This window comes from Nicotiana sylvestris, chromosome 3 (genome assembly GCF_000393655.2).
Source record: "Nicotiana sylvestris chromosome 3, ASM39365v2, whole genome shotgun sequence".
Taxonomy (NCBI): domain Eukaryota; kingdom Viridiplantae; phylum Streptophyta; class Magnoliopsida; order Solanales; family Solanaceae; genus Nicotiana; species Nicotiana sylvestris.
This window is the reverse complement of record NC_091059.1, coordinates 85,350,567-85,376,376: the sequence shown is the minus strand read 5'-3', so window position 1 is coordinate 85,376,376 and position 25,810 is coordinate 85,350,567.

The following is a 25,810-nucleotide window of genomic DNA, read 5'->3' as shown; positions in this document are numbered from 1 at the left end:
ACGACGGCGGGCTGTTATTTCAATAATTTCGAAATAACACCCTTCAAGGCCAAGGGCCTTCGCCATTAAAAAAGAAAGGTTCGACCTCGATCGAACGACGACGGGCTGTTATTTCAATAATTTCGAAATAACACCCTTCAAGGCCAAGGGCCTTCGCCATTAAAAAATAAAGGTTCGACCTCGATCGAACGACGGCGGGCTGTTATTTCAATAATTTCGAAATAACACCCTTCAAGGGCAAGGGCCTTCGCCATTAAAAAAGAAAGGTTCGACCTCGATCGAACGACGACGGGCTGTTATTTCAATAATTTCGAAATAACACCCTTCAAGGCCAAGGGCCTTCGCCATTAAAAAATAAAGGTTCGACCTCGATAGAACGACGACGGGCTGTTATTTCGATAAGTTCAAAATAACACCCTTTAAGGCCAAGGGCCTTCCCCATCAAAAAGGAAAAGTTCGACCTCGATTGAGCGACGACGGGCTGATATTTTGATAAGTTCGAAATAACACCATTCAAGGCCAAGGGCCTTCCCCATCAAAAAAGGAAAAGTTCGACCTCGATCGAACGACGACGGACTGTTATTTCGATAAGTTCGAAATAACACCATTCAAGGCACAGGGCCTTCCCCATCAAAAAGGAAAAGTTTGACCTCGATCGAACGACGACGGGCTAGTATTTCAATAAGTTCGAAATAACACACTTCAAGGGCACGGGCCTTCGCCATTATAAAAGAAAGGTTCGACCTCGATCGAACGACGACGGGCTGTCATTTCGATAAGTTTGAAATAACACCCTACAAGGCCAAGGACCTTCCCCATAAAAAGAGGAAAGGTTCGACCTTGATCGAACGACGACGGGTTGTTATTTCAATAAGTTCAAAATAACACCCTTCAAGGCCAAGGGTTTTCGCCATCAAAAAAGAAAGGTTCGACCTCGATCGAACGACGACGGGCTGTTATTTTGATAAGTTCGAAATAACACCCTTCAAGGCCAAGGGTTTTCGCCATCAAAAAAGAAAGGTTCGACCTCGATCGAACGACGACGGGCTGTTATTTTGATAAGTTCGAAATAACACCCTTCAAGGCCAAGGACCTTCGCCATAAAAAAAGAAAGGTTCGACCTCGATCGAACGACGACGGGCTGTTATTTCAATAATTTCGAAATAACACCCTTCAAGGCCAAGGGCCTTCGCCATTAAAAAATAAAGGTTCGGCCTCGATAGAACGACGACGGGCTGTTGTTTCGATAAGTTTGAAAAAACACCCTTCAAGGGCAAGGGCCTTCGCCAACAAAAAAGAAAGGTTCGACCTTGATCGAACGACGACGGGCTGTTATTTCGATAATTTCGAAATAACACCCTTCAAGGCCAAGGGCCTTCGCCATTAAAAAATAAAGGTTCGACCTCGATAGAATGACGACGGGCTGTTGTTTTGATAAGTTCGAAAAAACACTTTCAAGGGCAAGGGACTTCTCCATCAAAAAAGAAAGGTTCGACCTTGATCGAACGACGACAGGCTGTTATTTTGATAAGTTCGAAATAACACCCTTCAAGGCCAAGGACCTTCGCCATAAAAAAAGAAAGGTTCAACCTCGATCGAACGACGACGGGCTGTTATTTCAATAATTTCGAAATAACACCCTTCAAGGCCAAGGGCCTTCGCCATTAAAAAATAAAGGTTCGACCTTGATAGAACGACGACGGGCTGTTATTTCGATATGTTCGAAAAAACACCCTTCAAGGGCAAGGGCCTTCGCCATAGAAAAAGAAAGGTTCGACCTCGATCGAACAACGACGGGCTGTTATTTCAATAATTTCGAAATAACACCCTTCAAGGCCAAGGGCCTTCGCCATTAAAAAATAAAGGTTCGGCCTCGATAGAACGACGACGGGCTGTTGTTTCGATAAGTTTGAAAAAACACCCTTCAAGGGCAAGGGCCTTCGCCATCAAAAAAGAAAGGTTCGACCTTGATCGAACGACGACGGGCTGTTATTTCGATAATTTTGAAATAACACCCTTCAAGGCCAAGGGCCTTCGCCATTAAAAAATAAAGGTTCGACCTCGATAGAACGACGACGGGCTGTTGTTTCGATAAGTTCGAAAAAACACCCTTCAAGGGCAAGGGCCTTCGCCATCAAAAAAGAAAGGTTCGACCTTGATCGAACGACGACAGGTTGTTATTTTGATAAGTTCGAAATAACACCCTTCAAGGCCAAGGGCCTTCGCCATTAAAAAAGAAAGGTTCGACCTCGATCGAACGACGACGGGCTGTTATTTCAATAATTTCGAAATAACACCCTTCAAGGCCAAGGGCCTTCGCCATTAAAAAATAAAGGTTCGGCCTCGATAGAACGACGACGGGCTGTTGTTTCGATAAGTTTGAAAAAACACCCTTCAAGGGCAAGGGCCTTCGCCAACAAAAAAGAAAGGTTCGACATTGATCGAACGACGACGGGCTGTTATTTCGATAATTTTGAAATAACACCCTTCAAGGCCAAGGGCCTTCACCATTAAAAAATAAAGGTTCGACCTCGATAGAATGACGACGGGCTGTTGTTTCGATAAGTTCGAAAAAACACCCTTCAAGGGCAAGGGACTTCGCCATCAAAAAAGAAAGGTTCGACCTCGATCGAACGACGACGGGCTGTTATTTCAATAATTTCGAAATAACACCCTTCAAGGACAAGGGCCTTCGCCATTAAAAAATAAAGGTTCGACCTCGATCGAACGACGGCGGGCTGTTATTTCAATAATTTCGAAATAACACCCTTCAAGGCCAAGGGCCTTCGCCATTAAAAAAGAAAGGTTCGACCTCGATCGAACGACGACGGGCTGTTATTTCAATAATTTCGAAATAACACCCTTCAAGGCCAAGGGCCTTCGCCATTAAAAAATAAAGGTTCGACCTCGATAGAACGACGACGGGCTGTTATTTCGATAAGTTCAAAATAACACCCTTTAAGGCCAAGGGCCTTCCCCATCAAAAAGGAAAAGTTCGACCTCGATTGAGCGACGACGGGCTGATATTTTGATAAGTTCGAAATAACACCATTCAAGGCCAAGGGCCTTCCCCATCAAAAAAGGAAAAGTTCGACCTCGATCGAACGACGATGGACTGTTATTTCGATAAGTTCGAAATAACACCATTCAAGGCACAGGGCCTTCCCCATCAAAAAGGAAAAGTTTGACCTCGATCGAACGACGACGGGCTAGTATTTCAATAAGTTCGAAATAACACACTTCAAGGGCACGGGCCTTCGCCATTATAAAAGAAAGGTTCGACCTCGATCGAACGACGACGGGCTGTCATTTCGATAAGTTTGAAATAACACCCTACAAGGCCAAGGACCTTCCCCATAAAAAAGGAAAGGTTCGACCTTGATCGAACGACGACGGGTTGTTATTTCAATAAGTTCAAAATAACACCCTTCAAGGCCAAGGGTTTTCGCCATCAAAAAAGAAAGGTTCGACCTCGATCGAACGACGACAGGCTGTTATTTTGATAAGTTCGAAATAACACCCTTCAAGGCCAAGGGTTTTCGCCATCAAAAAAGAAAGGTTCGACCTCGATCGAACGACGACGGGCTGTTATTTTGATAAGTTCGAAATAACACCCTTCAAGGCCAAGGACCTTCGCCATAAAAAAAGAAAGGTTCGACCTCGATCGAACGACGACGGGCTGTTATTTCAATAATTTCGAAATAACACCCTTCAAGGCCAAGGGCCTTCGCCATTAAAAAATAAAGGTTCGGCCTCGATAGAACGACGACGGGCTATTGTTTCGATAAGTTTGAAAAAACACCCTTCAAGGGCAAGGGCCTTCGCCAACAAAAAAGAAAGGTTCGACCTTGATCGAACGACGACAGGCTGTTATTTCGATAATTTCGAAATAACACCCTTCAAGGCCAAGGGCCTTCGCCATTAAAAAATAAAGGTTCGACCTCGATAGAATGACGACGGGCTGTTGTTTTGATAAGTTCGAAAAAACACCCTTCAAGGGCAAGGGACTTCTCCATCAAAAAAGAAAGGTTCGACCTTGATCGAACGACGACAGGCTGTTATTTTGATAAGTTCGAAATAACACCCTTCAAGGCCAAGGACCTTCGCCATAAAAAAAGAAAGGTTCAACCTCGATCGAACGACGACGGGCTGTTATTTCAATAATTTCGAAATAACACCCTTCAAGGCCAAGGGCCTTCGCCATTAAAAAATAAAGGTTCGACCTTGATAGAACGACGACGGGCTGTTATTTCGATATGTTCGAAAAAACACCCTTTAAGGGCAAGGGCCTTCGCCATAAAAAAAGAAAGGTTCGACCTCGATCGAACAACGACGGGCTGTTATTTCAATAATTTCGAAATAACACCCTTCAAGGCCAAGGGCCTTCGCCATTAAAAAATAAAGGTTCGGCCTCGATAGAACGACGACGGGCTGTTGTTTCGATAAGTTTGAAAAAACACCCTTCAAGGGCAAGGGCCTTCGCCATCAAAAAAGAAAGGTTCGACCTTGATCGAACGACGACGGGCTGTTATTTCGATAATTTTGAAATAACACCCTTCAAGGCCAAGGGCCTTCGCCATTAAAAAATAAAGGTTCGACCTCGATAGAACGACGACGGGCTGTTGTTTCGATAAGTTCGAAAAACACCCTTCAAGGGCAAGGGCCTTCGCCATCAAAAAAGAAAGGTTCGACCTTGATCGAACGACGACAGGTTGTTATTTTGATAAGTTCGAAATAACACCCTTCAAGGACAAGGACCTTCGCCATAAAAAAAGAAAGGTTCGACCTCGATCGAACGACGACGGGCTGTTATTTCAATAATTTCGAAATAACACCCTTCAAGGCCAAGGGCCTTCGCCATTAAAAAATAAAGGTTCGGCCTCGATAGAACGACGACGGGCTGTTGTTTCGATAAGTTTGAAAAAACACCCTTCAAGGGCAAGGGCCTTCGCCAACAAAAAAGAAAGGTTCGACATTGATCGAACGACGACGGGCTGTTATTTCGATAATTTTGAAATAACACCCTTCAAGGCCAAGGGCCTTCACCATTAAAAAATAAAGGTTCGACCTCGATAGAATGACGACGGGCTGTTGTTTCGATAAGTTCGAAAAAACACCCTTCAAGGGCAAGGGACTTCGCCATCAAAAAAGAAAGGTTCGACCTCGATCGAACGACGACGGGCTGTTATTTCAATAATTTCGAAATAACACCCTTCAAGGACAAGGGCCTTCGCCATTAAAAAATAAAGGTTCGACCTCGATCGAACGACGGCGGGCTGTTATTTCAATAATTTCGAAATAACACCCTTCAAGGCCAAGGGCCTTCGCCATTAAAAAAGAAAGGTTCGACCTCGATCGAACGACGACGGGCTGTTATTTCAATAATTTCGAAATAACACCCTTCAAGGCCAAGGGCCTTCGCCATTAAAAAATAAAGGTTCGACCTCGATAGAACGACGACGGGCTGTTATTTCGATAAGTTCAAAATAACACCCTTTAAGGCCAAGGGCCTTCCCCATCAAAAAGGAAAAGTTCGACCTCGATTGAGCGACGACGGGCTGATATTTTGATAAGTTCGAAATAACACCATTCAAGGCCAAGGGCCTTCCCCATCAAAAAAGGAAAAGTTCGAACTCGATCGAACGACGACGGACTGTTATTTCGATAAGTTCGAAATAACACCATTCAAGGCACAGGGCCTTCACCATCAAAAAGGAAAAGTTTGACCTCGATCGAACGACGACGGGCTAGTATTTCAATAAGTTCGAAATAACACACTTCAAGGGCACGGGCCTTCGCCATTATAAAAGAAAGGTTCGACCTCGATCGAACGACGACGGGCTGTCATTTCGATAAGTTTGAAATAACACCCTACAAGGCCAAGGACCTTCCCCATAAAAAAGGAAAGGTTCGACCTTGATCGAACGACGACGGGTTGTTATTTCAATAAGTTCAAAATAACACCCTTCAAGGCCAAGGGTTTTCGCCATAAAAAAAGAAAGGTTCGACCTCGATCGAACGACGACGGGCTGTTATTTTGATAAGTTCGAAATAACACCCTTCAAGGCCAAGGACCTTCGCCATTAAAAAAGAAAGGTTCGACCTCGATCGAACGACGACGGGCTGTTATTTCAATAATTTCGAAATAACACCCTTCAAGGCCAAGGGCCTTCGCCATTAAAAAATAAAGGTTCGGCCTCGATAGAACGACGACGGGCTGTTGTTTCGATAAGTTTGAAAAAACACCCTTCAAGGGCAAGGGCCTTCGCCAACAAAAAAGAAAGGTTCGACCTTGATCGAACGACGACGGGCTGTTATTTCGATAATTTCGAAATAACACCCTTCAAGGCCAAGGGCCTTCGCCATTAAAAAATAAAGGTTCGACCTCGATAGAATGACGACGGGCTGTTGTTTCGATAAGTTCAAAAAAACACCCTTCAAGGGCAAGGGACTTCTCCATCAAAAAAGAAAGGTTCGACCTTGATCGAACGACGACAGGCTGTTATTTTGATAAGTTCGAAATAACACCCTTCAAGGCCAAGGACCTTCGCCATAAAAAAAGAAAGGTTCAACCTTGATCGAACGACGACAGGTTGTTATTTTGATAAGTTCGAAATAACACCCTTCAAGGACAAGGACCTTCGCCATAAAAAAAAGGTTCGACCTCGATTGAACGACGACGGGCTATTGTTTCGATAAGTTCGAAATAACACCCTTCAAGGCCAAGGGCCTTCGCCATTAAAAAATAAAGGTTCGGCCTCGATAAAACGACGACGGGCTGTTATTTCGATAAGTTCGAAAAAACACCCTTCAAGGGCAAGGGCCTTCGCCATCAAAAAAGAAAGGTTCGACCTTGATCGAACGACGACAGGTTGTTATTTTAATAAGTTCGAAATAACACCCTTCAAGGACAAGGACCTTCGCCATAAAAAAAGAAAGGTTCGACCTTGATCGAACGACGACGGGCTGTTATTTAAATAATTTCGAAATAACACCCTACAAGGCCAAGGGCCTTCGCCATTAAAAAAGAAAGGTTCAACCTCGATAGAACGACGGCGTGCTGTTATTTCAATAATTTCGAAATAACACCCTTCAAGGCCAAGGGCCTTCGCCATTAGAAAAGAAAGGTTCGACCTCGATCGAACGACGACGGGCTGTTATTTCAATAATTTCGAAATAACACCCTTCAAGGCCAAGGGCCTTCGCCATTAAAAAATAAAGGTTCGACCTCGATAGAACGACGACGGGCTGTTGTTTCGATAAGTTCGAAATAACACCCTTCAAGGGCAAGGGCCTTCGCCATCAAAAAAGAAAGGTTCGACCTTGATCGAACGACGACAGGTTGTTATTTTGATAAGTTCGAAATAACACCCTTCAAGGACAAGGACCTTCGCCATAAAAAAAGAAAGGTTCGACCTCGATCGAACGACGACGGGCTGTTATTTCAATAATTTTGAAATAACACCCTTCAAGGCCAAGGGCCTTCGCCATTAAAAAATAAAGGTTCGGCCTCGATAGAACGACGACGGGTTGTTGTTTCGATAAGTTCGAAAAAACACCCTTCAAGGGCAAGGGGCTTCGCCATCAAAAAGAAAGGTTCGACCTTGATCGAACGACGACGGGCTGTTATTTTGATAAGTTCGAAATAACACCCTTCAAGGCCAAGGACCTTCGCCATAAAAAAAGAAAGGTTCGACCTCGATCGAACGACGACGGGCTGTTATTTCAATAATTTCGAAATAACACCCTTCAAGGCCAAGGGCCTTCGCCATTAAAAAATAAAGGTTCGGCCTCGATAGAACGACGACGGGCTGTTGTTTCGATAAGTTTGAAAAAACACCCTTCAAGGGCAAGGGCCTTCGCCATCAAAAAAGAAAGGTTCGACCTTGATCGAACGACGACGGGCTGTTATTTCGATAATTTTGAAATAACACCCTTCAAGGCCAAGGGCCTTCGCCATTAAAAAATAAAGGTTCGACCTCGATAGAACGACGACGGGCTGTTGTTTCGATAAGTTCGAAAAAACACCCTTCAAGGGCAAGGGCCTTCGCCATCAAAAAAGAAAGGTTCGACCTTGATCGAACGACGACGGGCTGTTATTTCGATATGTTCGAAAAAACACCCTTCAAGGGCAAGGGCCTTCGCCATAAAAAAAGAAAGGTTCGACCTCGATCGAACAACGACGGGCTGTTATTTCAATAATTTCGAAATAACACCCTTCAAGGCCAAGGGCCTTCGCCATTAAAAAATAAAGGTTCGGCCTCGATAGAACGACGACGGGCTGTTGTTTCGATAAGTTTGAAAAAACACCCTTCAAGGGCAAGGGCCTTCGCCATCAAAAAAGAAAGGTTCGACCTTGATCGAACGACGACGGGCTGTTATTTCGATAATTTTGAAATAACACCCTTCAAGGCCAAGGGCCTTCGCCATTAAAAAATAAAGGTTCGACCTCGATAGAACGACGACGGGCTGTTGTTTCGATAAGTTCGAAAAAACACCCTTCAAGGGCAAGGGCCTTCGCCAACAAAAAAGAAAGGTTCGACATTGATCGAACGACGACGGGCTGTTATTTCGATAATTTTGAAATAACACCCTTCAAGGCCAAGGGCCTTCTCCATTAAAAAATAAAGGTTCGACCTCGATAGAATGACGACGGGCTGTTGTTTCGATAAGTTTGAAAAAACACCCTTCAAGGGCAAGGGCCTTCGCCAACAAAAAAGAAAGGTTCGACCTTGATCGAACGACGACGGGCTGTTATTTTGATAAGTTCGAAATAACACCCTTCAAGGCCAAGGGCCTTCGCCATTAAAAAAGAAAGGTTCGACCTCGATCGAACGACGACGGGCTGTTATTTCAATAATTTCGAAATAACACCCTTCAAGGCCAAGGGCCTTCGCCATTAAAAAATAAAGGTTCGGCCTCGATAGAACGACGACGGGTTGTTGTTTCGATAAGTTCGAAAAAACACCCTTCAAGGGCAAGGGGCTTCGCCATCAAAAAAGAAAGGTTCGACCTTGATCGAACGACGACGGGCTGTTATTTCAATAATTTCGAAATAACACCCTTCAAGGCCAAGGGCCTTTGCCATTAAAAAAGAAAGGTTCGACCTCGATCGAACGACGACGGGCTGTTATTTCAATAATTTCGAAATAACACCCTTCAAGGCCAAGGGCCTTCGCCATTAAAAAATAAAGGTTCGGCCTCGATAGAACGACGACGGGCTGTTGTTTCGATAAGTTCGAAAAAACACCCTTCAAGGGCAAGGGCCTTCGCCATCAAAAAAGAAAGGTTCGACCTTGATCGAACGACGACGGGCTGTTATTTCAATAATTTCGAAATAACACCCTTCAAGGCCAAGGGCCTTCGCCATTAAAAAAGAAAGGTTCGACCTCGATCGAACGACGGCGGGCTGTTATTTCAATAATTTCGAAATAACACCCTTCAAGTCCAAGGGCCTTCGCCATTAAAAAAGAAAGGTTCGACCTCGATTGAACGACGACGGGCTGTTATTTCAATAATTTCGAAATAACACCCTTCAAGGACAAGGGCCTTCGCCATTAAAAAATAAAGGTTCGACCTCGATCGAACGACGGCGGGCTGTTATTTCAATAATTTCGAAATAACACCCTTCAAGGCCAAGGGCCTTCGCCATTAAAAAAGAAAGGTTCGACCTCGATCGAACGACGACGGGCTGTTATTTCAATAATTTCGAAATAACACCCTTCAAGGCCAAGGGCCTTCGCCATTAAAAAAGAAAGGTTCGACCTCGATCGAACGACGACGGGCTGTTATTTCAATAATTTCGAAATAACACCCTTCAAGGACAAGGGCCTTCGCCATTAAAAAATAAAGGTTCGACCTCGATCGAACGACGGCGGGCTGTTATTTCAATAATTTCGAAATAACACCCTTCAAGGCCAAGGGCCTTCGCCATTAAAAAAGAAATGTTCGACCTCGATCGAACGACGACGGACTGTTATTTCGATAAGTTCGAAATAACACCATTCAAGGCACAGGGCCTTCCCCATCAAAAAGGAAAAGTTTGACCTCGATCGAACGACGACGGGCTAGTATTTCAATAAGTTCGAAATAACACACTTCAAGGGCACGGGCCTTCGCCATTATAAAAGAAAGGTTCGACCTCGATCGAACGACGACGGGCTGTCATTTCGATAAGTTTGAAATAACACCCTACAAGGCCAAGGACCTTCCCCATAAAAAAGGAAAGGTTCGACCTTGATCGAACGACGACGGGTTGTTATTTCAATAAGTTCAAAATAACACCCTTCAAGGCCAAGGGTTTTCGCCATCAAAAAAGAAAGGTTCGACCTCGATCGAACGACGACGGGCTGTTATTTTGATAAGTTCGAAATAACACCCTTCAAGGCCAAGGACCTTCGCCATAAAAAAAGAAAGGTTCGACCTCGATCGAACGACGACGGGCTGTTATTTCAATAATTTCGAAATAACACCCTTCAAGGCCAAGGGCCTTCGCCATTAAAAAATAAAGGTTCGGCCTCGATAGAACGACGACGGGCTATTGTTTCGATAAGTTTGAAAAAACACCCTTCAAGGGCAAGGGCCTTCGCCAACAAAAAAGAAAGGTTCGACCTTGATCGAACGACGACGGGCTGTTATTTCGATAATTTCGAAATAACCCCCTTCAAGGCCAAGGGCCTTCGCCATTAAAAAATAAAGGTTCGACCTCGATAGAATGACGACGGGCTGTTGTTTCGATAAGTTCGAAAAAACACCCTTCAAGGGCAAGGGACTTCTCCATCAAAAAAGAAAGGTTCGACCTTGATCGAACGACGACAGGCTGTTATTTTGATAAGTTCGAAATAACACCCTTCAAGGCCAAGGACCTTCGCCATAAAAAAAGAAAGGTTCAACCTCGATCGAACGACGACGGGCTGTTATTTCAATAATTTCGAAATAACACCCTTCAAGGCCAAGGGCCTTCGCCATTAAAAAATAAAGGTTCGACCTTGATAGAACAACGACGGGCTGTTATTTCGATATGTTCGAAAAAACACCCTTCAAGGGCAAGGGCCTTCGCCATAAAAAAAGAAAGGTTCGACCTCGATCGAACAACGACGGGCTGTTATTTCAATAATTTCGAAATAACACCCTTCAAGGCCAAGGGCCTTCGCCATTAAAAAATAAAGGTTCGGCCTCGATAGAACGACGACGGGCTGTTGTTTCGATAAGTTTGAAAAAACACCCTTCAAGGGCAAGGGCCTTCGCCATCAAAAAAGAAAGGTTCGACCTTGATCGAACGACGACGGGCTGTTATTTCGATAATTTTGAAATAACACCCTTCAAGGCCAAGGGCCTTCGCCATTAAAAAATAAAGGTTCGACCTCGATAGAACGACGACGGGCTGTTGTTTCGATAAGTTCGAATAAACACCCTTCAAGGGCAAGGGCCTTCGCCATCAAAAAAGAAAGGTTCGACCTTGATCGAACGACGACAGGTTGTTATTTTGATAAGTTCGAAATAACACCCTTCAAGGACAAGGACCTTCGCCATAAAAAAAGAAAGGTTCGACCTCGATCGAACGACGACGGGCTGTTATTTCAATAATTTCGAAATAACACCCTTCAAGGCCAAGGGCCTTCGCCATTAAAAAATAAAGGTTCGGCCTCGATAGAACGACGACGGGCTGTTGTTTCGATAAGTTCGAAAAAACACCCTTCAAGGGAAAGGGCCTTCGCCATCAAAAAAGAAAGGTTCGACCTTGATCGAACGACGACGGGCTGTTATTTCAATAATTTCGAAATAACACCCTTCAAGGCCAAGGGCCTTTGCCATTAAAAAAGAAAGGTTCGACCTCGATCGAACGACGACGGGCTGTTATTTCAATAATTTCGAAATAACACCCTTCAAGGCCAAGGGCCTTCGCCATTAAAAAATAAAGGTTCGGCCTCGATAGAACGACGACGGGCTGTTGTTTCGATAAGTTCGAAAAAACACCCTTCAAGGGCAAGGGCCTTCGCCATCAAAAAAGAAAGGTTCGACCTTGATCGAACGACGACGGGCTGTTATTTCGATAATTTTGAAATAACACCCTTCAAGGCCAAGGGCCTTCGCCATTAAAAAATAAAGGTTCGACCTCGATAGAACGACGACTGGCTGTTATTTCGATAAGTTCGAAAAAACACCCTTCAAGGCCAAGGGCCTTCGCCATTAAAAAAGAGAGGTTCGACCTCGATCGAACGACGACGGGCTGTTATTTCAATAATTTCAAAATAACACCCTTCAAGGACAAGGGCCTTCGCCATTAAAAAATAAAGGTTCGACCTCGATCGAACGACGGCGGGCTGTTATTTCAATAATTTCGAAATAACACCCTTCAAGGCCAAGGGCCTTCGCCATTAAAAAAGAAAGGTTCGACCTCGATCGAACGACGACGGGCTGTTATTTCAATAATTTCGAAATAACACCCTTCAAGGCCAAGGGCCTTCGCCATTAAAAAATAAAGGTTCGACCTCGATAGAACGACGACGGGCTGTTATTTCGATAAGTTCAAAATAACACCCTTTAAGGCCAAGGGCCTTCCCCATCAAAAAGGAAAAGTTCGACCTCGATTGAGCGACGACGGGCTGATATTTTGATAAGTTCGAAATAACACCATTCAAGGCCAAGGGCCTTCCCCATCAAAAAAGGAAAAGTTCGACCTCGATCGAACGACGACGGACTGTTATTTCGATAAGTTCAAAATAACACCATTCAAGGCACAGGGCCTTCCCCATCAAAAAGGAAAAGTTTGACCTCGATCGAACGACGACGGGCTAGTATTTCAATAAGTTCGAAATAACACACTTCAAGGGCACGGGCCTTCGCCATTATAAAAGAAAGGTTCGACCTCGATCGAACGACGACGGGCTGTCATTTCGATAAGTTTGAAATAACACCCTACAAGGCCAAGGACCTTCCCCATAAAAAAGGAAAGGTTCGACCTTGATCGAACGACGACGGGTTGTTATTTCAATAAGTTCAAAATAACACCCTTCAAGGCCAAGGGTTTTCGCCATCAAAAAAGAAAGGTTCGACCTCGATCGAACGACGACGGGCTGTTATTTTGATAAGTTCGAAATAACACCCTTCAAGGCCAAGGACCTTCGCCATAAAAAAAGAAAGGTTCGACCTCGATCGAACGACGACGGGCTGTTATTTCAATAATTTCGAAATAACACCCTTCAAGGCCAAGGGCCTTCGCCATTAAAAAATAAAGGTTCGGCCTCGATAGAACGACGACGGGCTGTTGTTTCGATAAGTTTGAAAAAACACCCTTCAAGGGCAAGGGCCTTCGCCAACAAAAAAGAAAGGTTCGACCTTGATCGAACGACGACGGGCTGTTATTTCGATAATTTCGAAATAACACCCTTCAAGGCCAAGGGCCTTCGCCATTAAAAAATAAAGGTTCGACCTCGATAGAATGACGACGGGCTGTTGTTTCGATAAGTTCGAAAAAACACCCTTCAAGGGCAAGGGACTTCTCCATCAAAAAAGAAAGGTTCGACCTTGATCGAACGACGACAGGCTGTTATTTTGATAAGTTCGAAATAACACCCTTCAAGGCCAAGGACCTTCGCCATAAAAAAAGAAAGGTTCAACCTCGATCGAACGACGACGGGCTGTTATTTCAATAATTTCGAAATAACACCCTTCAAGGCCAAGGGCCTTCGCCATTAAAAAATAAAGGTTCGACCTTGATAGAACGACGACCGGCTGTTATTTCGATATGTTCGAAAAAACACCCTTCAAGGGCAAGGGCCTTCGCCATAAAAAAAGAAAAGTTCGACCTCGATCGAACAACGACGGGCTGTTATTTCAATAATTTCGAAATAACACCCTTCAAGGCCAAGGGCCTTCGCCATTAAAAAATAAAGGTTCGGCCTCGATAGAACGACGACGGGCTGTTGTTTCGATAAGTTTGAAAAAACACCCTTCAAGGGCAAGGGCCTTCGCCATCAAAAAAGAAAGGTTCGACCTTGATCGAACGACGACGGGTTGTTATTTCGATAATTTTGAAATAACACCCTTCAAGGCCAAGGGCCTTCGCCATTAAAAAATAAAGGTTCGACCTCGATAGAACGACGACGGGCTGTTGTTTCGATAAGTTCGAAAAAACACCCTTCAAGGGCAAGGGCCTTCGCCATCAAAAAAGAAAGGTTCGACCTTGATCGAACGACGACGGGCTGTTATTTTGATAATTTTGAAATAACACCCTTCAAGGCCAAGGGCCTTCGCAATTAAAAAATAAATGTTCGACCTCGATAGAACGACGACGGGCTGTTGTTTCGATTAGTTTTAAAAAACACCCTTCAAGGGCAAGGGCCTTCGCCATCAAAAAAGAAAGGTTCGACCTTGATCGAACGACGACGGGTTGTTATTTCGATAATTTTGAAATAACACCCTTCAAGGCCAAGGGCCTTCGCCATTAAAAAAGAAAGGTTCGACCTCGATCGAACGACGACGGGATGTTATTTCAATAATTTCGAAATAACACCCTTCAAGGCCAAGGGCCTTCGCCATTAAAAAATAAATGTTCGACCTTGATAGAACGACGACGGACTGTTATTTCGATAAGTTCGAAAAAACACCCTTCAAGGGCAAGGGCCTTCGCCATCAAAAAAGAAAGGTTCGACCTCGATAGAACGACGACGGGCTGTTGTTTCGATAAGTTCGAAAAAACACCCTTCAAGGGCAAGGGCCTTCGCCATCAAAAAGAAAGGTTCGACCTTGATCGAACAACGACGGGCTGTTATTTCAATAATTTCAAAATAACACCCTTCAAGGCCAAGGGCCTTCGCCATTAAAAAATAAAGGTTCGACCTCGATAGAACGACGACGGGTTGTTGTTTCGATAAGTTCGAAAAAACACCTTCAAGGGCAAGGGCCTTCGCCATCAAAAAGAAAGGTTCGAACTTGATCGAACGACGACGGGCTGTTATTTTGATAATTTTGAAATAACACCCTTCAAGGCCAAGGGCCTTCGCAATTAAAAAATAAATGTTCGACCTCGATAGAATGACGACGGGCTATTATTTCGATAAGTTCGTAAAAACACCCTTCAAGGGCACGGGCCTTCGCCATTAAAAAAGAAAGGTTCGACCTCGATCTAACGACGACTGGCTGATATTTTGATAAGTTTGAAATAACACCCTTCAAGGCCAAGGGCCTTCGCTATCAAAAAAGAAAGGTTCGACCTCGATCGAACAACGACGAGCTGTTATTTCAATAAGTTCGAAATAACACCCTTCAAGGCCAAGGGCCTTCGCCATTAAAAAATAAAGGTTCGACCTTGATAGAACGACGACGGGCTGTTGTTTCGATAAGTTCGAAAAAACACCCTTCAAGGGCAAGGGCCTTCGCCATCAAAAAGAAAGGTTCGACCTCGATCGAACGACGACGGGCTATTTTTTCGATAATTTTGAAATAACACCCTTCAAGGCCAAGGGCCTTCTCCATTAAAAAATAAAGGTTCGACCTCGATAGAACGACGACGGGCTGTTGTTTCGATAAGTTCGAAAAAACACCCTTCAAGGGCAAGGGCCTTTGCCATCAAAAAAGAAAGGTTCGACCTTGATCGAACGACGACGGGTTGTTATTTCGATAATTTTGAAATAACACCCTTCAAGGCCAAGGGCCTTCGCCATTAAAAAATAAATGTTCTACCTTGATAGAACGACGACGGGCTGTTATTTCGATAAGTTCGAAAAAACACCCTTAAGGGCAAGGGCCTTCGCCATCAAAAAAGAAAGGTTCGACCTCGATCGAACGACGACGGGCTATTTTTTCGATAAGTTCGAAATAACACCCTTCAAAGCCAAGGGCCTTCGCTATCAAAAAAGAAAGGTTCGACCTCGATCGAACAACGACGGGCTGTTATTTCAATAATTTCAAAATAACACCCTTCAAGGCCAAGGGCCTTCGCCATTAAAAAATAAAGGTTCGACCTCGATAGAACGACGACGGGCTGTTGTTTCGATAAGTTCGAAAAAACACCCTTCAAGGGCAAGGGCCTTCGCCATCAAAAAAGAAAGGTTCGACCTTGATCGAACGACGACGGGCTGTTATTTCGATAATTTTGAAATAACACCCTTCAAGGCCAAGGGCCTTCGCAATTAAAAAATAAATGTTCGACCTCGATAGAATGACGACGGGCTATTATTTCGATAAGTTCGAAAAAACACCCTTCAAGGGCACGGGCCTTCGCCATTAAAAAAGAAAGGTTCGACCTCGATCTAACGACGACTGGCTGATATTTTGATAAGTTCGAAATAACACCCTTCAAGGCCAAGGGCCTTCGCTATCAAAAAAGAAAGGTTCAACCTCGATCGAACAACGACGGGCTGTTATTTCAATAAGTTCAAAATAACACCATTCAAGGCCAAGGGCCTTCGCCATTAAAAAATAAAGGTACGACCTTGATAGAACGACGACGGGCTGTTGTTTCGATAAGTTCGAAAAAACACCCTTCAAGGGCAAGGGCCTTCGCCATCAAAAAGAAAGGTTCGACCTCGATCGAACGACGACGGGCTATTTTTTCGATAATTTTGAAATAACACCCTTCAAGGCCAAGGGCCTTCTCCATTAAAAAATAAAGGTTCGACCTCGATAGAACGACGACGGGCTGTTGTTTCGATAAGTTCGAAAAAACACCCTTAAAAGGGCAAGGGCCTTTGCCATCAAAAAAGAAAGGTTCGACCTTGATTCGAACGACGACGGGTTGTTATTTCGATAATTTTGAAATAACACCCTTCAAGGCCAAGGGCCTTCGCCATTAAAAAATAAAGGTTCGACCTCGATAGAACGACGACGGGCTGTTTTTCGATAAGTTCGAAAAAATAACCTTCAAGGGCACGGGCCTTCGCCATTAAAAAAGAAAGGTTCGACCTCGATCGAGCGATGACGGGCAGTTATTTCGATAAGTTCAAAATAACACCCTTCAAGGACAAGGTCATTCGCCATCAAAAAAGAAAGGTTCGACCTCGATCGAACAACGACGGGCTGTTATTTCAATAATTTCAAAATAACACCCTTCAAGGCCAAGGGCCTTCGCCATTTAAAAATAAAGGTTCGGCCTAGATAGAACGACGACGGGCTGTTGTTTCGATAAGTTCGAAAAAACACCCTTCAAGGGCAAGGGCCTTCGCCATCAAAAAAGAAATGTTCGACCTTGATCGAACGACGACGAGTTGTTATTTCAATAATTTTGAAATAACATCCTTCAAGGCCAAGGGCCTTCGCCATTAAAAAATAAAGGTTCGACCTCGATGGAACGACGATGGGCTATTTTTTCGATGATTTCGAAATAACACCCTTCAAGGCCAAGGGCCTTCACTATCAAAAAAGAAAGGTTCGACCTCGATCGAACAACGACGGGCTGTTATTTCAATAAGTTTGAAATAACACCCTTCAAGGCCAAGGGCCATCGCCATTAAAAAATAAAGGTTCGACCTTGATAGAACGACGACGGGCTGTTGTTTCGATAAGTTCGAAAAAACACCCTTCAAGGGCAAGGGCCTTCGCCATCAAAAAAGAAAGGTTCGACCTTGATCGAACGACGACGGGCTGTTATTTCGATAATTTTGAAATAACACCCTTCAAGGCCAAGGGCCTTCGCCATTAAAAAATAAAGGTTCGACCACGATAGAACGACGACGGGCTGTTGTTTCGATAAGTTCGAAAAAACACCCTTCAAGGGCAAGGGCCTTCGCCATCAAAAAAGAAAGGTTTGACCTTGATCGAACGACGACGGGTTGTTATTTCGATAATTTTGAAATAACACCCTTCAAGGCCAAGGGCCTTCGCCATTAAAAAATAAAGGTTCGACCTCGATAGAACGACGACGGGCTGTTGTTTCGATAAGTTCGAAAAAACACCCTTCAAGGGCAAGGGCCTTCGCCATCAAAAAAGAAAGGTTCGACCTTGATCGAACGACGACAGGTTGTTATTTTGATAAGTTCGAAATAACACCCTTCAAGGCCAAGGGCCTTCGCCATTAAAAAAGAAAGGTTCGACCTCGATCGAACGACGACGGGCTGTTATTTCAATAATTTCGAAATAACACCCTTCAAGGCCAAGGGCCTTCGCCATTAAAAAATAAATGTTCGACCTTGATAGAACGACGACGGGCTGTTATTTCGATAAGTTCGAAAAAACACCCTTCAAGGGCAAGGGCCTTCGCCATCAAAAAAGAAAGGTTCGACCTCGATCGAACGACGACGGGCTATTTTTTCGATAAGTTCGAAATAACACCCTTCAAAGCCAAGGGCCTTCGCTGTCAAAAAAGAAAGGTTCGACCTCGATCGAACAACGACGGGCTGTTATTTCAATAATTTCAAAATAACACCCTTCAAGGCCAAGGGCCTTCGCCATTAAAAAATAAAGGTTCGACCTCGATAGAACGACGACGGGCTGTTGTTTCGATAAGTTCGAAAAAACACCCTTCAACGGCAAGGGCCTTCGCCATCAAAAAGAAAGGTTCGAACTTGATCGAACGACGACGGGCTGTTATTTTGATAATTTTGAAATAACACCCTTCAAGGCCAAGGGCCTTCGCAATTAAAAAATATATGTTCGACTTCGATAGAATGACGACGGGCTATTATTTCGATAAGTTCGAAAAAACACCCTTCAAGGGCACGGGCCTTCGCCATTAAAAAAGAAAGGTTCGACCTCGATCTAACGACGACTGGCTGATATTTTGATAAGTTCGAAATAACACCCTTCAAGGCCAAGGGCCTTCGCTATCAAAAAAGAAAGGTTCGACCTCGATCGAACAACGACGGGCTGTTATTTCAATAAGTTCGAAATAACACCCTTCAAGGCCAAGGGCCTTCGCCATTAAAAAATAAAGGTTCGACGTTGATAGAACGGCGACGGGCTGTTGTTTTGATAAGTTCGAAAAAACACCCTTCAAGGGCAAGGGCCTTCGCCATCAAAAAGAAAGGTTCGACCTCGATCGAACGACGACGGGCTATTTTTTCGATAATTTTGAAATAACACCCTTCAAGGCCAAGGGCCTTCTCCATTAAAAAATAAAGGTTCGACCTCGATAGAACGACGACGGGCTGTTGTTTTGATAAGTTCGAAAAAACACCCTTCAAGGGCAAGGGCCTTTGCCATCAAAAAAGAAAGGTTCGACCTTGATCGAACGACGACGGGTTGTTATTTCGATAATTTTGAAATAACACCATTCAAGGCCAAGGGCCTTCGCCATTAAAAAATAAAGGTTCGACCTCGATAGAACGACGACGGGCTGTTTTTCGATAAGTTCGAAAAAACAACCTTCAACGGCACGGGCCTTCGCCATTAAAAAAGAAAGGTTCGACCTCGATCGAGCGATGACGGGCAGTTATTTCGATAAGTTCAAAATAACACCCTTCAAGGACAAGGTCATTCGCCATCAAAAAAGAAAGGTTCGACCTCGATCGAACAACGACGGGCTGTTATTTCAATAATTTCAAAATAACACCCTTCAAGGCCAAGGGCCTTCGCCATTAAAAAATATAGGTTCGGCCTCGATAGAACGACGACGGGTTGTTGTTTCGATAAGTTCGAAAAAACACCTTTCAAGGGCAAGGGCCTTAGCCATCAAAAAAGAAATGTTCGACCTTGATCGAACGACGACGAGCTGTTATTTCAATAATTTTGAAATAACACCCTTCAAGGCCAAGGGCCTTCGCCATTAAAAAATAAAGGTTCGACCTCGATGGAACGACGACGGGCTATTTTTTCGATAAGTTCGAAATAACACCCTTCAAGGCCAAGGGCCTTCGCTATCAAAAAAGAAAGGTTCGACCTCGATCGAACAACGACGGGCTGTTATTTCAATAAGTTCGAAATAACACCCTTCAAGGCCAAGGGCCATCGCCATTAAAAAATAAAGGTTCGACCTTGATAGAACGACGACGGGCTGTTGTTTCGATAAGTTCGAAAAAACACCCTTCAAGGGCAAGGGCCTTCGCCATCAAAAAAGAAAGGTTCGACCTCGATCGAACAACGACGGGCTATTTTTCGATAATTTTGAAATAACACCCTTCAAGGCCAAGGGCCTTCGCCATTAAAATATAAAGGTTCGACCTCGATAGAACGACGACGGGCTGTTGTTTCGATAAGTTCGAAAAAACACCCTTCAAGGGCAAGGGCCTTCGCCATCAAAAAAGAAAGGTTCGACCTTGATCGAACGACGACGGGTTGTTATTTCGATAATTTTGAAATAACACCCTTCAAGGCCAAGGGCCTTCGCCATTAAAAAATAAAGGTTCGACCTCGATAGAACGACGACGGGCTGTTATTTCGTTAAGTTCAAAAAAACACCCATCAAGGGCACGGGCCTTCGCCATTAAAAAAGAAAGGTTCGACCTCGATCGAGCGATGACGGGCAGTTATTTCGATAAGTTCAAAATAACACCCTTCAAGGACAAGGTCATTCGCCATCAAAAAAGAAAGGTTCGACCTCGATCGAACAACGACGGGCTGTTATTTCAATAATTTCAAAATAACACCCTTCAAGGCCAAGGGCCTTCGCCATTAAAAAATAAAGGTTCGGTCTCGATAGAACGACGACGGGCTGTTGTTTCGATAAGTTCGAAAAAACACCCTTCAAGGGCAAGGGCCTTCGCCATTAAAAAATAAAGGTTCGACCTCGATAGAACGACGAAGGGCTGTTGTTTCGATAAGTTCGAAAAAAAACCCTTCAAGGGCAAGGGCCTTCGCCATCAAAAAAGAAAGGTTCGACCTTGATCGAACGACGACGGGCTGTTATTTCGATAATTTTGAAATAACAACCTTCATGGCCAAGGGCCTTCGCCATCAAAAAATAAAGGTTCGACCTCGATCGAACGACGATGGGCTATTATTTCTATATGTTCGACATAACACCCTTCAAGGCCAAGGGCCTTCGCCATTAAAAAATAAATGTTCGACCTCGATAGAATGACGACGGGCTATTATTTTGATAAGTTCGAAAAAACACCCTTCAAGGGCACGGGCCTTCGCCATTAAAAAAGAAAGGTTCGACCTCGATCTAACGACGACTGGCTGATATTTTGATAAGTTCGAAATAACACCCTTCAAGGCCAAGGGCATTCGCCATCAAAAAAGAAATGTTCGACCTCGATCGAACGACGACGGGCTATTATTTCGATAAGTTCGAAATAACACCCTTCAAGGCCAAGGACCTTCTCTATCAAAAAAGAAAGGTTCGACCTCGATCGAACGACGACGGGCTGTTATTTCGATAAATTTGAAATAACACCCTTCAAGGCCAAGGGCCTTCCCCATCTAAAAGGAAAAGTTCGACCTCGATCGAACGACGACGGGCTGTTTGATAAGTTCGAAATAACACCCTTCAAGACCAAGGGCCTTCACCATCAAAAAAGAAAGGTTCGACCTCGATCGAACGACGACGGGCTATTTTTTCGATAAGTTCGAAATAACACCCTTCAAGGCCAAGGGCCTTCGCCATAAAAAAGAAAGGTTCGACCTCGATCGAACGACGACGGGTTGTTATTTCAATAATTTCGAAATAACACCCTTCAAGGCCAAGGGCCTTCGCCATTAAAAAATAAAGGTTCGGCCTCGATAGAACGACGACGGGCTGTTGTTTCGATAAGTTCGAAAAAACACCCTTCAAGGGCAAGGGCCTTCGCCATCAAAAAAGAAAGGTTCGACCTTGATCGAACGACGACGGGCTGTTATTTCAATAAGTTCGAAATAACACCCTTCAAGGCCAAGGGCCTTCGCCATTAAAAAATAAAGGTTTGACCTTGATAGAACGACGACGGGCTGTTGTTTCGATAAGTTCGAAAAAACACCCTTCAAGGGCAAGGGCCTTCGCCATCAAAAAAGAAAGGTTCGACCTCGATCGAACGACGATGGGCTATTTTTCGATAATTTTGAAATAACACCCTTCAAGGCCAAGGGCCTTCGCCATTAAAAAATAAAGGTTCGACCTCGATAGAACGACGACGGGCTGTTGTTTCGATAAGTTCGAAAAAACACCCTTCAAGGGCAAGGGCCTTCGCCATCAAAAAAGAAAGGTTCGACCTCGATCGAGCGATGATGGGCAGTTATTTCGATAAGTTCAAAATAACACCCTTCAAGGCCAAGGACCTTCTCTTTCAAAAAAGAAAGGTTCGACCTCGATCGAACGACGACGGGCTGTTATTTCGATAAATTTGAAATAACACCCTTCAAGGCCAAGGGCCTTCCCCATCTAAAAGGAAAAGTTCGACCTCGATCGAACGACGACGGGCTGTTTGATAAGTTCGAAATAACACCCTTCAAGGCCAAGGGCCTTCACCATCAAAAAGAAAGGTTCGACCTCGATCGAACGACGACGGGCTATTTTTTCGATAAGTTCGAAATAACACCATTCAAGGCCAAGGGCCTTCGCCATAAAAAAATAAAGGCTCGACCTCGATCGAACGACGACGGGTTGTTATTTCAATAATTTCGAAATAACACCCTTCAAGGCCAAGGGCCTTCGCCATTAAAAAATAAAGGTTCGGCCTCGATAGAACGACGACGGGCTGTTGTTTCGATAAGTTCGAAAAAACACCCTTCAAGGGCAAGGGCCTTCGCCATCAAAAAAGAAAGGTTCGACCTTGATCGAACGACGACGGGCTGTTATTTCAATAAGTTCGAAATAACACCCTTCAAGGCCAAGGGCCTTCGCCATTAAAAAATAAAGGTTTGACCTTGATAGAACGACGACGGGCTGTTGTTTCGATAAGTTCGAAAAAACACCCTTCAAGGGCAAGGGCCTTCGCCATCAAAAAGAAAGGTTCGACCTCGATCGAACGACGATGGGCTATTTTTCGATAATTTTGAAATAACACCCTTCAAGGCCAAGGGCCTTCGCCATTAAAAAATCAAGGTTCGACCTCGATAGAACGACGACGGGCTGTTGTTTCGATAAGTTCGAAAAAACACCCTTCAAGGGCAAGGGCCTTCGCCATCAAAAAAGAAAGGTTCGACCTCGATCGAGCGATGACGGGCAGTTATTTCGATAAGTTCAAAATATCACACTTCAAGGACAAGGTCATTCGCCATCAAAAAAGAAAGGTTCGACCTCGATCGAACAACGACGGGCTGTTATATCAATAATTTCAAAATAACACCCTTCAAGGCCAAGGGCCTTCGCCATTAAAAAATAAAGGTTCGGCCTCGATAGAACGATGACGGGCTGTTGTTTCGATAAGTTCGAAAAAACACCCTTCAAGGGCAAGGGCCTTCGCCATTAAAAAATAAAGGTTCGACCTCGATAGAACGACGAAGGGCTGTTGTTTCGATAAGTTCGAAAAAAAAAAACCTTCAAGGGCAATGGCCTTCGCCATCAAAAAAGAAAGGTTCGACCTTGATCGAACGACGACGGGCTGTTATTTCGATAATTTTGAAATAACACCCTTCAAGGACAAGGGCCTTCGCCATCAAAAAATAAAGGTTCGACCTCGATCGAACGACGATGGGTTATTATTTCTATATGTTCGACATAACACCCTTCAAGGCCAAGGGCCTTCGCCATTAGAAAATAAATGTTCGACCTCGATAGAATGACGACGGGCTATTATTTCGATAAGTTCGAAAAAACACCCTTCAAGGGCACGGGCCTTCGCCATTAAAAAAGAAAGGTTCGACCTCGATCTAACGACGACTGGCTGATATTTTGATAAGTTCGAAATAACACCCTTCAAGGCCAAGGGCATTCGCCATCAAAAAAGAAAGGTTCGACCTCGATCGAACGACGACGGGCTATTATTTCGATAAGTTCGAAATAACACCCTTCAAGGCCAAGGACCTTCTCCATCAAAAAAGAAAGGTTCGACCTCGATCGAACGACGACGGGCTGTTATTTCGATAAATTTGAAATAACACCCTTCAAGGCCAAGGGCCTTCCCCATCTAAAAGGAAAAGTTCGACCTCGATCGAACGACGACGGGCTGTTTGATAAGTTCGAAATAACACCCTTCAAGGCCAAGGTCCTTCACCATCAAAAAAGAAAGGTTCGACCTCGATCGAACGACGACGGGCTATTTTTTCGATAAGTTCGAAATAACACCCTTCAAGGCCAAGGGCCTTCGCCATAAAAAAGAAAGGTTCGACCTCGATCGAACGACGACGGGTTGTTATTTCAATAATTTCGAAATAACACCCTTCAAGGCCAAGGGCCTTCGCCATTAAAAAATAAAGGTTCGGCCTCGATAGAACGACGACGGGCTGTTGTTTCGATAAGTTCGAAAAAACACCCTTCAAGGGCAAGGGCCTTCGCCATCAAAAAAGAAAGGTTCGACCTTGATCGAACGACGACGGGCTGTTATTTCAATAATTTCGAAATAACACCCTTCAAGGCCAAGGGCCTTCGCCATTAAAAAAGAAAGGTTCGACCTTGATAGAACGACGACGGGCTGTTGTTTCGATAAGTTCGAAAAAACACCATTCAAGGGCAAGGGCCTTCGCCATCAAAAAAGAAAGGTTCGACCTCGATCGAACGACGATGGGCTATTTTTCGATAATTTTGAAATAACACCCTTCAAGGCCAAGGGCCTTCGCCATTAAAAAATAAAGGTTCGACCTCGATAGAACGACGACGGGCTGTTGTTTCGATAAGTTCGAAAAAACACCCTTCAAGGGCAAGGGCCTTCGCCATCAAAAAAGAAAGGTTCGACCTCGATCGAGCGATGACGGGCAGTTATTTCGATAAGCTCAAAATAACACCCTTCAAGGACAAGGTCATTCGCCATCAAAAACGAAAGGTTCGACCTCGATCGAACAACGACGGGCTGTTATTTCAATAATTTCAAAATAACACCCTTCAAGGCCAAGGGCCTTCGCCATTAAAAAATAAAGGTTCGGCCTCGATAGAACGATGACGGGCTGTTGTTTCGATAAGTTCGAAAAAACACCCTTCAAGGGCAAGGGCATTCGCCATTAAAAAATAAAGGTTCGACCTCGATAGAACGACGAAGGGCTGTTGTTTCGATAAGTTCGAAAAAAAAAACCCTTCAAGGGCAAGGGCCTTCACCATCAAAAATGAAAGGTTCGACCTTGATCGAACGACGACGGGCTGTTATTTCGATAATTTTGAAATAACACCCTTTAAGGACAAGGGCCTTCGCCATCAAAAAATAAAGGTTCGACCTCGATCGAACGACGATGGGCTATTATTTCCATATGTTCGACATAACACCCTTCAAGGCCAAGGGCCTTCGCCATTAAAAAATAAATGTTCGAACTCGATAGAATGACGACGGGCTATTATTTCGATAAGTTCGAAAAAACACCCTTCAAGGGCACGGGCCTTCGCCATTAAAAATGAAAGGTTCGACCTCGATCTAGCGACGACTGGCTGATATTTTGATAAGTTCGAAATAACACCCTTCAAGGCCAAGGGCATTCGCCATCAAAAAGAAAGGTTCGACCTCGATCGAACGACGACGGGCTATTTTTTCGATAAGTTCGAAATAACACCCTTCAAGGCCAAGGGCCTTCGCCATAAAAAAGAAAGGTTCGACCTCGATCGAACGACGACGGGTTGTTATTTCAATAATTTCGAAATAACACCCTTCAAGGCCAAGGGCCTTCGCCATTAAAAAATAAAGGTTCGGCCTCGATAGAACGACGACGGGCTGTTGTTTCGATAAGTTCGAAAAAACACCCTTCAAGGGCAAGGGCCTTCGCCATCAAAAAAGAAAGGTTCGACCTTGATCGAACGACGACGGGCTGTTATTTCAATAAGTTCGAAATAACACCCTTCAAGGCCAAGGGCCTTCGCCATTAAAAAATAAAGGTT